Source organism: Camelina sativa, chromosome 19 (genome assembly GCF_000633955.1).
Source record: "Camelina sativa cultivar DH55 chromosome 19, Cs, whole genome shotgun sequence".
Taxonomy (NCBI): domain Eukaryota; kingdom Viridiplantae; phylum Streptophyta; class Magnoliopsida; order Brassicales; family Brassicaceae; genus Camelina; species Camelina sativa.
In genome coordinates this window covers 24,108,648-24,121,701 of record NC_025703.1, presented here as the reverse complement: position 1 = coordinate 24,121,701, position 13,054 = coordinate 24,108,648, and the positions used below count along the sequence as shown (strand labels likewise).

The following is a 13,054-nucleotide window of genomic DNA, read 5'->3' as shown; positions in this document are numbered from 1 at the left end:
TCCCCAGAACTTGTGTTTATGATTTGTGATTGTCCTGTTTAATTCCTGTTTTATTTCTGTTGCATTCATTTAGCTTTCTGTTCATTACTTATCTTGCATTAGTTCTTCATCAACATAGTTTCTATTTCTGTCCTTGCTATTATAATCACTCTGTTCCATTTGCATTTAGCTCCTAGTTCTTGTAGTTTTACTTTCTGCACTTTCCATTTCATAATAGGATTGTTAGTGACAAACAACCTTTACATCTGGCTTGACTTAGACTCATATGCACATCTTAATTGTTCACAAACACTCAGATTGGATTGACACCTCTTATACTACAATTGCATAAGGGGAATCGAAACACCCTGACATCCATTCATTCATAAGTCATCATTCTATTCATCATTCACCACACCACAAAAATAGTCAGTTTCAATTTGGCGCCGTTGCCCATTTGAGTTTGTTTTGTTCTTCTACTCTCTTCACGCAAGAATATTTGCTACGACACCAATCATTTCTTCTTCCATATGCAGTCCATTTTTTTAAAAAATAACAATGTCATATATTAGATCTAATTGAAAAAACTAATGAGAATATTTTTAGATAATTACCGTGTATCTTAAATGGAAAAGAAACAGATTAGATTCTTTTCGATTAATAGCTTCTCTGCATATAACACAAAAATTTAGGGTTAGGGTAAAAAGATTAAACATAAACGCTAGTATCATGTTGTTATTAAAGTATTAGTATCAGGATGACGTTTAAACACAAATTGTTACCGTGTTAATACCAAAATAAGCAATTAGTAAGAAACATTGGAACATGTTTAAAAAGAAGAATTAGGGTCAAGCCTCCTTTTTTAACATAAACCACTACCGAACAATAGCCGAAAGAGGTTGTATTGCTGACCCTGAATCTCTAATCTGTTGGTAAATCAAACTAACGATGTTATATCCAAAAAAATATATATATAATTTTAAACAATAACAAAATCATTTATTTAAGAATATACCATAAATGTTGGGATATTATTAGCACCATTCATAGTCTTTCTGCAACAATAATCAATAACTGCAAATATTAATATGATTTTCTGAACCAGATATATAATATTAATAATATTTCTTATAAAAGTTAAAACAATACCTGTTTTTCACCATACGATCATCGGTAGAATCATCTAAATAATGTTTAATTTTTAATCATTTGATTTATTTTTAAAATAAAGCATTAGAAATAGTTAAAAATATCAACAAAAGAATTACAAAACTAACAACATACCTTTTATCAACGATGAATATGCAGAATTCAAATAAAAATGTTCAATAGTCCTCGCAACCTCTACCTATCAATTTATGTTTATTTATTAAAGCCACAAACACATGAATAAAATTCAATAACGATGATAAAATAGTTTACTATTTAAATTACCAAACATATCTCATTAATATCAGCATCTTCAGAAGCTTTCCTGCAACTATAAAAATGATCCTTTTAATTTAGCATCATCAAGGTATAAAGAATTAAGTTTTACGTATACCAAAAAATAAAATACCTAGCATCATCAAGGTATAAAGAATAAATTTTTACGTATACCAAAAAATAAAATACCTAGATCTCTTGTGCGGGAACATAGAACTAAGATTACAACCATCTACTAACTCACCTGAAACATAAGAATTAGTACAATTAGTTTTTACAAAACTTTAAATAAATCAAGAAACATATACAATATAATATAAGAAGTAAAGAAACCATACATAGAGTTTTGGTAATGCTCGAACTTGCGTTCCAAACAAATACTACAGAAAGAGGATATGAATCATTAGAACACGAACACGAATACGGAAAACCATATAAAGAATCATCAAGACTATACTACATATATAATTTCAAGAACATGAGAGAATTTTAGGGTTTTTTCTTTTTTAAAGATTTCAAATTATGGAGAATGGTTAGGGTTGTACCTATTTATATGTTAGTTAACAACCTATAATTTTAGTGTTTCGAATAGGTTGGTATATTTTGATTGGGTTTTATATAAAGCCCATTATTTTAGGTTTTAGGGTTTTTTAATTTATAAAATCACGTTTTGACGATTATATAGATTATATATTTTATAAATTTAATCTTTTATAAGTTTCTTAATTAATTTAAAGGGTAAAAAGGTCCAGTTTTGAATCATTAATGGCAAATTAGTAAACTTAAGTCTGAGGATGAATGTGGTGCGTTTCAGCAACCTAAATAGAGAGGAAAAGCTTCTCCGAAACATTTTTAAAGGCAATTTTCATTAAAGGTAAACGACGTCAATTTGTGTGAGCTCTCTCGACTTCTCCTTTAATATATTAGATACCAAGATTAAAAAAAAAAAGTACGTAATCCTAGCACATGAGCGTAATTTATTTATTTAAGATTCTGGAATTGTATAAATAAAAACCAGACTGAACCATAACGTTACATTTTTTCTGGTTATGAAAATCTTAAATAGAGAACCGGACTAAACCTGGAATTAAATTGTGTGTTTACAACATTAAGTAGTTATCAAATAGGGTTTAGGTCACTAATGCTCGACCAGCAAAGTGGTGGTGACTTAGCATGATATTGGAGTCTCACTAGGGTTCGAGTAACAATATTGGTACCCCCGATAGAGAAGGAAAAAAAGTCAGTCCTTCTCTCTCCATCGGATGACGACGGGGATGCGGAAGATGAATTTACCACTTGTGGTTCCGACTACTCTGGCTTGACTGGGCGCAAAAGTCTGGTTTATTAGATCGTCCCTGAAGCGAAGATTCTTTGTCGGGAATTCTATCTTGTCGGTGAAGTCTATCATAGAGAAAATCATGCTTCTTGGTGGTAGTCGAATTGAGGTAATCCTAATTACCTCTTTTTTTCTAAAGAAAAAAAATTCATTCTTAATTTAAATTTCTGCTACTACAAAACTAGGGACAGAGCATCACCATACTTACAGTATTTGTAAAACTTGAAATTAAAAGAAGAAGAAAATAAAAGGCCATGGCATGGTCTTTGAATCGTGTGTTAGGCTTACTCTATCTAGAGAAAAAGAGTAACCCTTATATAAAAATGCAACTTCACAATTTCTGCAACAAAAGTTGAGAAGGACTGGTACTAAACCAATATGCTTAAGCAATACTCTAGCTAGAGATTAAGTAAGGGTTCCGACCCTTGGTGAGAGCCACTTCGATTACCAACAATGCACCCAACATTCTTAATATATATAATACGGCGATATGTCAAGGTAAGCTCTTCATATATTAAGGTTGCAAGGTTACAAAAGTATACATACACGTATGTATGTACGTAGGTGTTGTAAATGTTTGCTTCATATGGGATTATTTGGTATGAACCATGAACTTGGCCTATATTGATGTGTAACCTATACATGATCCGGGTTGTGTGGCTTGCAGGAGTAAACCGATATAAGCTCTAGGTTTTAACTATATAAAGGAAGCTAGGGTTGAAGAAACAGATGAGCTGTAAGAAGCCGAATGTGCTAACGCAGGCACAAAAGAAGCTGGTGGTACCTTGGTGGCGGCTGTAGGGCACAGCGCTCTGCAGGGCACAACGCTCTGCAGGGCAGATGCAGAGATGCAGGACGTAGTGCAGAGAGCATGCACAAAGCGTCGTACATGGAGCTTGAAGCTGTGCGCAGAACCGTGATAAAGGAGTAGAAGCTCGACTGGGGTCGAAGGGCTGAGAGCCGGACATAACCTTGTCTAGGTTTAAGGTGTCTTCAGGACACTCTGATGAGAGACGAAGGTTGAGCTGCTTCTTTGGGGTTTTGGAGGTGTTTCAGGGTTATACATGGAGGGGAGAGCTGAACCAGAGACAGCTTATGTGTTATGTGTTTTCTTCTTCAGGTTTCTTTGTAGTTAGTAGTTCTCTAAACTTGTATATGAAACACTGTGTGTAAACCTTGGTTGATTGATAGTGGATTTTTGTGGGAGAAGGTTCCCACACGAGATGTGCCCTCTGCATGAGGGGAACTCGTTAAATCTCTGTGTTATGTTTATGTTATGCAAACTGATCTATGAAGTAGACGAGGAGTAGGGGCAGAGTCGCGGTATGCGGTTCACTACAGAGGTGAATTGGGGTTTGCGATTCTCAACAAGTGGTATTAGGCTCAGGATTTCATAGATCAGGTATGACGCTGTAAGCATACAAGAAAGATCTAGAGACTGTTGCAGAAGACTCATGATCTTGAAGGTGTTCTTGATCGAAGGTTAAATCAGTTATGGGGTTGGTTTAAGGTGGAGTTATATGCAGTGTTTGATTCTGGTTCATGGCTGTGAAAGGTGAATCAAAGGATCATCCAAAAGGCTCAAACTTATCAAAACATGAGCTCAATTTCTGCTGCGGTCACAAGGTACATGGGATGTTCTGTTTTGAAGCTTTTGAACACTCAAAGCTGCTTTAGTTTAAGGAATCTAGACATTGGGAGAACACAAGGATGTAGACGTCTTCAACTATTGGAAAGTCAAGATGGTATCTTGTTTGGTATGGTTGCTGAACGTTTGTGTGGTAGTGTTCAGGAATTGGTTGAAGGTACAACTACATGAGTCATATATTTATTAAGGGACGCCTTAAGGTGAATATATGTGTAAGAGGGTTGTTAGGTCAACATGTTATGTCCAAAATCCAGATGAGTATGAAGATGGACCAGGCAATTTGTGTTGAAGTGGTAAGATTTGAGAGGTGTTGGGTGAATGGTTAAGTCTCATGAATGGATCAGGTTGTCAGAAATTTGAAAAGACTACAATCTGGGTAGGTTTACATTGAATGGGAATGGAGAAGAGTACCCAGAGTCGAAGTTGCAGTCAGTGAGATTTTCTTTGTCAAGGTGGAGTTTGCTCTACAAGGTGACTTAAAATCTCTAGAAAACTTTTGTAGACGTTGCAGGACTGTGCAATAGTTTGCAAGTAAGTGCAAGAATCTACAAGGCTGGCGCAAGGTGACTGGGGTTAGGTTTTGCATTCAGAAGGGAATCAGAATCGGTAAAGTTTTGGTTTGCCTGTTTGCATCTACAGAGATGATCTGGTGGATGAATCTTCTGAAGGTTTTCACTTGCAGGAAGTTTAAGTGTTCTGTTGACACTTAATAAGGAAGCATGTGAGTATAAGGGGAAAATTCAAGTAGATCTCTGTTGGTTAAAGATGCATGTTATAATAGACAAGACTAGTAGAAGACTAGTGGGTCTAGCAACATCATTAAGTTTCTCAGGAAGGTCACATACATGGAGGTTAAGTAAGGGTTCATCAATGGTGAAGACATGTCAAGGTGGTATTGATGGATGGTGAGAAAAGGTATGATGTTGGCACCAAGTTTCTTCTTGGTAAGATCTGCAATTACGAAAAACTATTGTAGGGTTATGTTACAACAGATGTGGCTTCAGGGATTCTAGATTGAAGCACTAAAGGATGTTACAGGAAAACTAGCAGAGGTTCAGAAGCTGCTGGTTGGACATCCGTTTTAACATAAGGTTGAACAAGAGTTTGTACTGTCAGATCGTACAAGCTGGGTTCAAGAGTCAGTTGGTTAAACATATGGGATGTAAACTCAATCTCAGGAGTAATGCATTGAGTTGAGATTGTTTACATGATGAATCAGAGATTGTTTCAGGATTGAAGCATGTATGATTCATGTGTTCTGCATGGGATTCAAGGAATTTTGGTTCAAGCTCGGTGCGCATGAGAGGAATCAAAGGTCGGCCAAGTGAATCAGGTTGCAGACGGATACATATGATATACAATCATAATAACATGTCTATGGCGTTTCTCAGAAACCATGGAAGAGGTTGTGTGATTGTTGTAATCGTGTTCTGAGAGATTGATATATTAGGCTTTACTATTCTAAAGGTTTCAAGACCAAAGTTTCACAAGAAATTCAGGTGTTACCTATGGGTGAATCAGAAGTTCTGGTTCTAGGTGGAGCTATTGTGAGAAACAAGGAGAATCAAGTAAAGGTCTTCATAAGTGTTTCTAAGATCAGGAGAGAAACAAGGTTGAAGAAGATGATTCGTGTAAGGAATTACACGAACTTGTTGGTACAGATGAAGAGCATCATAAGCTATTCAGAGAAGCTGTCAAGAACAAGGGAGAAGCTGTATGGTTTCGCAGACTGAAATTTCAGAAAGTTCAAACATAGGGACAGTCATGAGACAGTCTAAGGATTCGATAGGTGCTTGGAATTTCAGAGCAATGTTAGAGGATGACATTGAAGAACACAAAAGAACAGTCAATGTTGGTTGTGTTCTGTATTGATTATCAATGAATCAAGTTTGTAAGGGTTTCTTCAGATGTTGGATTTTGTGGTCAAAGTTCGTCTACAAGTGGGATTACAATTATCAGGAGAAGGAAGCTTGAGGGAGAGTCGCGAATCTTTTAAAGTTTCTAAAGATGGAGTTGAAAATTGCTAAGGTGGACGAAGATAGGGATCATTGAAAGTTGCAGGTTCTATAGGAGAAGAAAAGATTTGTTTTTCTTCTCATGAAAGAATCAACACAAAGGGGATTTTGTGAGTTGGATCAAATGAAGCAAAAGGTGGAGTGTGTTGTAAATGTTTGCTTCATATGGACTTATTTGGTCTGAACCATGAACTGGGCCTATATTGATCTGTAGCCCATACAGGATCCGGGTTGTGTGGTCTGCAGGAGTAAACTGACATAAGCTCTAGGGTTTCACTATACAAGGGAAGCTAGGGTTGAAGAAACAGATAAGTTGTAAGAAGCCGAATGCGCTAACGCAGGCACATAAGAACCTTGGTGGTGGTGGCGGCTGACCTTATGATTTTCACCTGTCTATCTAATTGCCTGTCAACTTCATTAATGAATGCTTGTATAACATCCATAGATTGAGATTTTTCATACAATAGGTAACAATAACGTGAATAATCATCGATAAAAATGATGAAGTACTTTTCACCTCCAAAAGTTGGAACATCAAATGGTCCAAAAATATTTGTATGTATGATTTCAAGAAGCTGTGTACTTCTTGTGGCACTTTTCTTAGTGTGTTTAGTTTTCTTACCTTTAATGCAATCTATACACATTTTCTTATTGGTAAAATCAAGATTCGGAATGACTCCATCTTTTACCAATTTTTTAAATCTTTCATAAGAAATATGTCCTAATCTTATATGCCACAAGAAGTATGAGTCATCAGTACATGTTTTATTTTTTAGTCTACTTTCAGAATACAAGGAGAGATGTGTCTCATAAGGTTGATCAGCCAGTATTAACATATAAAGACATCAACTAATATTCTAGAACCAATTCGTTTAGAGTTCAGAAATATATTAAAACAACCATCTCCTTGGGTAGATTTAAAACCAGCAAAATCAAGTTTGCTTACAAAACTAAATTACGGAAAATATATTGAACATAAAGAGTTTGATATAAATCTAGATAAAATCCACCATCTAAAATGAGACGATAGGTGCCAATAGCTTCGACTGGCGCCTTGTCTCGATTTCCAATGAGTAAGTAGTTTTCACTTGAATTTATGGTCTGGATCGTAAGGAATCCCTATACGAAATTCATTACATGTACATTAGCACCGCTATCAATCAACCAAGTTTTGGAAGAAACATGAGTAAGATTAGATTCGAAAAAGCTTACGGAACCCATAGGATTACCTTTCTTTTTGAACCATTCTCTTCTTTTAGTGCAATCTTTCTAAAAGTGTCCAACCTTTTCACAAAAGTTGCACATGTAATCTTTCTTTGCCTTTTTCTTCGGATTAACTTGATCGGATTCATTCATTGTAGGTCGTGCTCTTTGATCGATCTTTTAATGCCTTTTCCCAACTTTAGGTCCAACTTCTTGAATATAATGGGAAACTTTAATGCCTCCACCACCAAGTCTAGCCTCCTCTATGACTAGTTTATTAGCAATTCATTAGATGTCCACCTTTCATGAATTGCATTATATTTGATCTGAAATGGTCCATACTGAGGAGGTAGTGAATTTAGGATAAATTGGACAAGAAATGAATCGTCCACACTCATTCCTAAATTCTTTAGTTTAGCCGCAAGGTTGGTCATTTCAATGCAATGTTCATGCATAGACCTTATCCCATCATACTTAATGGTTGTAAGATCTACCATAAGTTTCCCTGTAAGGGATTTGTCTACAGTCTTAAATCGTTCTTGTATAGCTGCTAGATAAGTTTTAGCTTTATCTGCATCTGGAAGGGAAGTATTAATATTACTAGCTATGGTCATTTTTAAAAACATCATGCTTAATCTGTTCGCTTTCTCTCAAACTTTATGGAGAGCATTTTCTTCCTCAATACTAATTATAGTTAAGGGATTTGGCTCTTCTTCAAGAAGTGCCAAATCCATATCTAGTACTCCCAGGCCCGACTTAAACATCAGCTACACCCGGTGCAAAAGTCTTTGTGCATCATCGTCACAATTTGTTTGTAGCCAATCCTTCCATCCTAACTCATAGATTATGATGTAACTGTTTTCACAGGAAAAAAATAAAAGAAAAAATCAGACATTGCTCAAGTGGATAACATCATTCTCTTTACATGTTTTGAAGCAAAATCCTCAATCAAAGTTTCAAAATCCAATTCTTCCAAAAACTCATTCTCAATAGCCATCAAAGCTAGTCCATTTAATCTGTCTTGTGACATAGAAGTCCTCAAATATGACTTCAATAATTTCAGTTTGGAGAAACTCCTTTCAGCCGAAGCAATAATAACTGGAATAGTTAGTAAAACTCTATAAGCAATTGTAGTATATGAAAAACTATCAAAAGGTACAAGAAAATTTATTATATCACGCTTTCATATTTTCATTTGGTAAAAGCTTCTTAAGAAACTTTAGCTCAATAAAAAGTTCCTCTCCAACAATGTGTACTAAATCACCATTTTTCAAACAGTTTTCTAGATAACTACAATGAGACATTAAACTCACATCATCACACATGTTCAGTTTAGTGAATCAAACAAAAAACCAAACATCTTTTCATATAACTGATATTGTTCAAACCTCTTATTAAATGAACTAATAGCATGATCAATGAGATACAAAAAATATTGAGTTCGAAATGTTTCTTCTACAGAGAATAATGTTTCATTACCACTAACTTCATCATATTGCTTTTTTCTACGGATAATTATTTTTTGAATAAATATAGGTTCAATACCAATTTCAGTGGCAATTTCTTTAGCTGTTATCATAGCATCAACAAATCTAACTTCTCTATATTTCTTAAAATAAGAAAATTAAGGCACTTACCTCAGTCATTGCAACATCAATTTGCATATCTTTTGACTGTAATTTTTTGCTAACTATATTTACCACATGCAATATGTCAAACCAAATAACAGCAGATAACAAAAATTCAAAACTAGTAAGCTCATTCAATGCTCTAGATTCAGCTTCACTTCGAATCATTGGATCATTATCATTTTCAGCCACTACAAATAAAGACTCTCGTATATCCATAATCTGAAACCGTATAGCTTTCATACTCTCAACACGACTTTCCCATCGGGTTGTTGATAATTGCTAAACTTTTCACATTATTTTTCAAAATATCACACCTCTTTATAGAATTAGCAAACAAAGAATACAAATGTTGTACTACCCCAAAAAAATCTTTAACCTCACCGAATTATTTCCAATATCACACAAAACCAAATTAAGACTATGACAAGCACATGGTGTATAAAATGCCCTAGGATTCAAATCCAAAAGTCTTTTTTGTACACCTTGTTTGTATCCTTTCATATTAGATCCATTGTCATAACCTTGACCTCTCACATTATCTATATCAAGATCTAGAGATTTTAATACATCCTTTAACACTTCAAAAAGCCCTTGACCTGTTGTGTCATCTACTTTAATAAATTCAACAAAATACTCTTCTACTTTAAAACAATTTGAGGAAAAAAACTCACACCTTAAAATTATTGACATTTGCTCTTGATGGCTAGCATCTGGAGTGCAATCCAAAATGACAGAAAAATATTTGGCTTCTTTAATTCTCATAATTATTTTTGATTTAATTTTTGAAGAAATTAAGAGAATCAGTTCATTTTGAATACTATGACTAAGATAATGATGATGAATACTTCCACTAGTAATCCTAAAAACATGCACTTTTATCACAAGATCAAATTCTGCTAACGTCTCTAGTAATCCTAAAAAGTTGGCATTACTATTTTGATATAATGTATCGTTGGTTCCATGAAATGCCAAATTATGCTTTGCAAGATATTTTATAATTGCAATAATTCTAATTAATACATTTTTCCAATATTTCTTTTCTTTCCTAAATTTATCTTGAGCAATTTTATCAATAGTTTCATTTTTGTTAAGTTTATACCGCAATTCAAACCAAGCAGTCATATTAAATATATGCTCATTACTTTTCTCATGATCACTTAATCTACCAAGAATATGAGTCCAATCTGAAAAACCATCCTTTGCTAATTGACTTTTCCTAATACCTTTCTTAAAATTTTTACAACAAAAACAAAAAACTCTATCTAATTCTTTTGAATAAACTAGCCATTTCCTTTCACTTGATTCCCCATTGGATAATTCTCTAGTGTAAAAAGATGAAACAAATCTTCTATGAACCTTATTTTTAGGACCTCTTACAATAGATAAATCTCTTTTTGGTCCATTTATTGCTGATAATAAGATTTTCACCTAGAGTATAAATTCCCTATGCAGTTGTTGTACAAAGGGTTATCAATCCAAATGGTTGATATGCTAGCCGATAAGATGCGATCAGAAAAAAAGCAAGTCAAGCCAAGAAATAAATGGGTTTGATCTAACAATCCTAAAATAAATAAAAGAAAGCAAATAAATAAGAACCACACGAGCTAAGCACTCGATGCAAACATTCGAGTACAGGATCGGGTGGGGTGGTCGAGTAAGCCAGACGAGTAAGAACAGCTCGAAGGTATACTCGAAGCAGGTGATCGTGTACCTGTTCGGGTAGGGGATCGAGTTATGAATAAAATGTAAACAATCTAAATACGAAAGCTCCTAAGGATGGGGTAATCGACTCCTAAGTGTTCCTGACCAATTTGGATGTCCTACATGCCTCAAGCAAATATTCCCTAGACAATGAATCTCTAAAATCTTGTTAAAACAATCTCGTGATAGAAACAATCAACCTTAATCACTTCCCTATCCAACTCTCGTCGGAGAAACATGACCAAGCAGGCAATAAAAACCGATTCATTTTTGTCAATAAACCCCTTACTCATCTAATCTCTTAGGCTAAGTGAGTAAATCTCTAGCATTGATTGATTCAAGTATTTCATTTACACCTCTCGATGGTAAAACACCCTAGATCTAATCTCAACCTCTCGGTCTGTTGATAGCATTAAGAACACCAATCTAGAAGGGAATTTATAAAACATAAACAACCAAGCTAAGACATCCTAACTGATCAAGAACACAAAATCGTCTATCCCATCCCTAGAAACCTTACTTCACTACTCAGATCTCATCGCAGAACACATAAAAACATAGATAAACGAAAATTGTTATTGTATTAAAAATAGAAGTAGAGTAGAAGAGTATAGAATCGAAAATGCAAAAAGAAATGAAATTAAATCCTAACAAAGTAGAGAAAGTGTTTTAGTTGCTCAGTTTCTCTCCCAGAAGCTCTCGCTCTCTGTTCTGAGGGTCTGCGGCGTGCTAGGGCGAGAGGAAGAAGAGGGGGGGGGGGTTTATATATAGAAACCCATTAACCCTAGCTTCCAAGTCCTGCCTGAGGGTCTGCTCGATGGAGTGCACGAGGATGAGCTCGGGTTGCTCTTCGGGTAGGTCCTCGGATTGTTCTTTCTGTTCTCAGATCCTCTTCGATCGGGTTGGTGTTCGGACTGTTCTTCCTGCTCCATAGCTCCTTCGGGTACATGCTCGGATTTGACCTTGTTTCTCCCCATTTTCGGCTCTTAAACACCTGTTTTCATCCAAAATGTGCAAATGCAAGAATGTAACACCCTAAAGAGCCTAAATGTGGATTCCTACAGTAAATAACCTAAAAATGCTAAGGTTAGGGTAAAAACAATGCAAAACATGGACAAAAAAGGATGCTTAAAACATGTAAATTAGAGAGTTATCAATTGCTAAGGTTTCTATCATTTTTAAATGAAGCCTATCCCAATTTCTTGGATCATAGATATCAAAAAGAACAGATTCACCAACGTTAGGATCATCAACTTTTTCAACCACTTCATGAGCAGCTATACTATCATTATCTATATTAGCATCAATCTCATCAAATTTAGTTTCATCTTAAGCTCTTTTTAACAATGAATTTATCCATAGGCCCTTTTTTTGCCTTTTCACATTATCGGACGAAGACATAATTAGACACTCAAACTACAATTGTTCAATTAAATTGTTGATATAAGAGCAGAGAACAATAGAACCTTGATGGAAGTCTGATGAATAATCGAAGATTAGCGGATTGTGATTTGTGAAACTGATGCAAGTTCTAACCAGAGCTTGAGCCTCTAAGCTTCGATCTTGTGGGCGACTTGGGCACTTGGGCGTTGTTAACACAGTGACACAGAAACCGATACAGAAAATTGAGTGAGGCAAAGTGAATTTCTAGAAAAAAAATTAATTTTTGATTGGAGAAAGAAAAACCCAAAAACTGATTTATCCAATGAAAATATGAAAGGTTAAATAGGAGTATGAAGAAATCACTAACAGCTCTAATCAGAATTAGGAGGAAGATACAAGTTTTATCCATTGGGTATTCGAGTTACTTACCAGATTTTGAGGTAGCTAGTTGTAGTTGCATAATTTTCGTTGAAATCAAAATAGAACAGGATAAGCAACGATACATTGCATAAAAAAAGGAGAAGAAAGACAATGATATTGTTCAGAATTTATTAAATAGTTAGGGTAAATTTAAAAGACAAAAAATTGAATTTGGGCTGGACATGGTGCAAATGCACTTCTTGCACTGGACCATCGCCGGACCTTAAATAATAAATAATAAGTAATATAGATGTTTGAAAAAAAGTGATGAAGCAAACCCTTGATGAAGCAGCTTAGTTCAAAAAAGGATATT

General features: G+C 34.9%; 1 pseudogene; it reads right to left on the bottom strand.

Moving 5' to 3' along the window:
- On the bottom strand, positions 8,934-12,781 carry LOC109130903 (annotated as a pseudogene).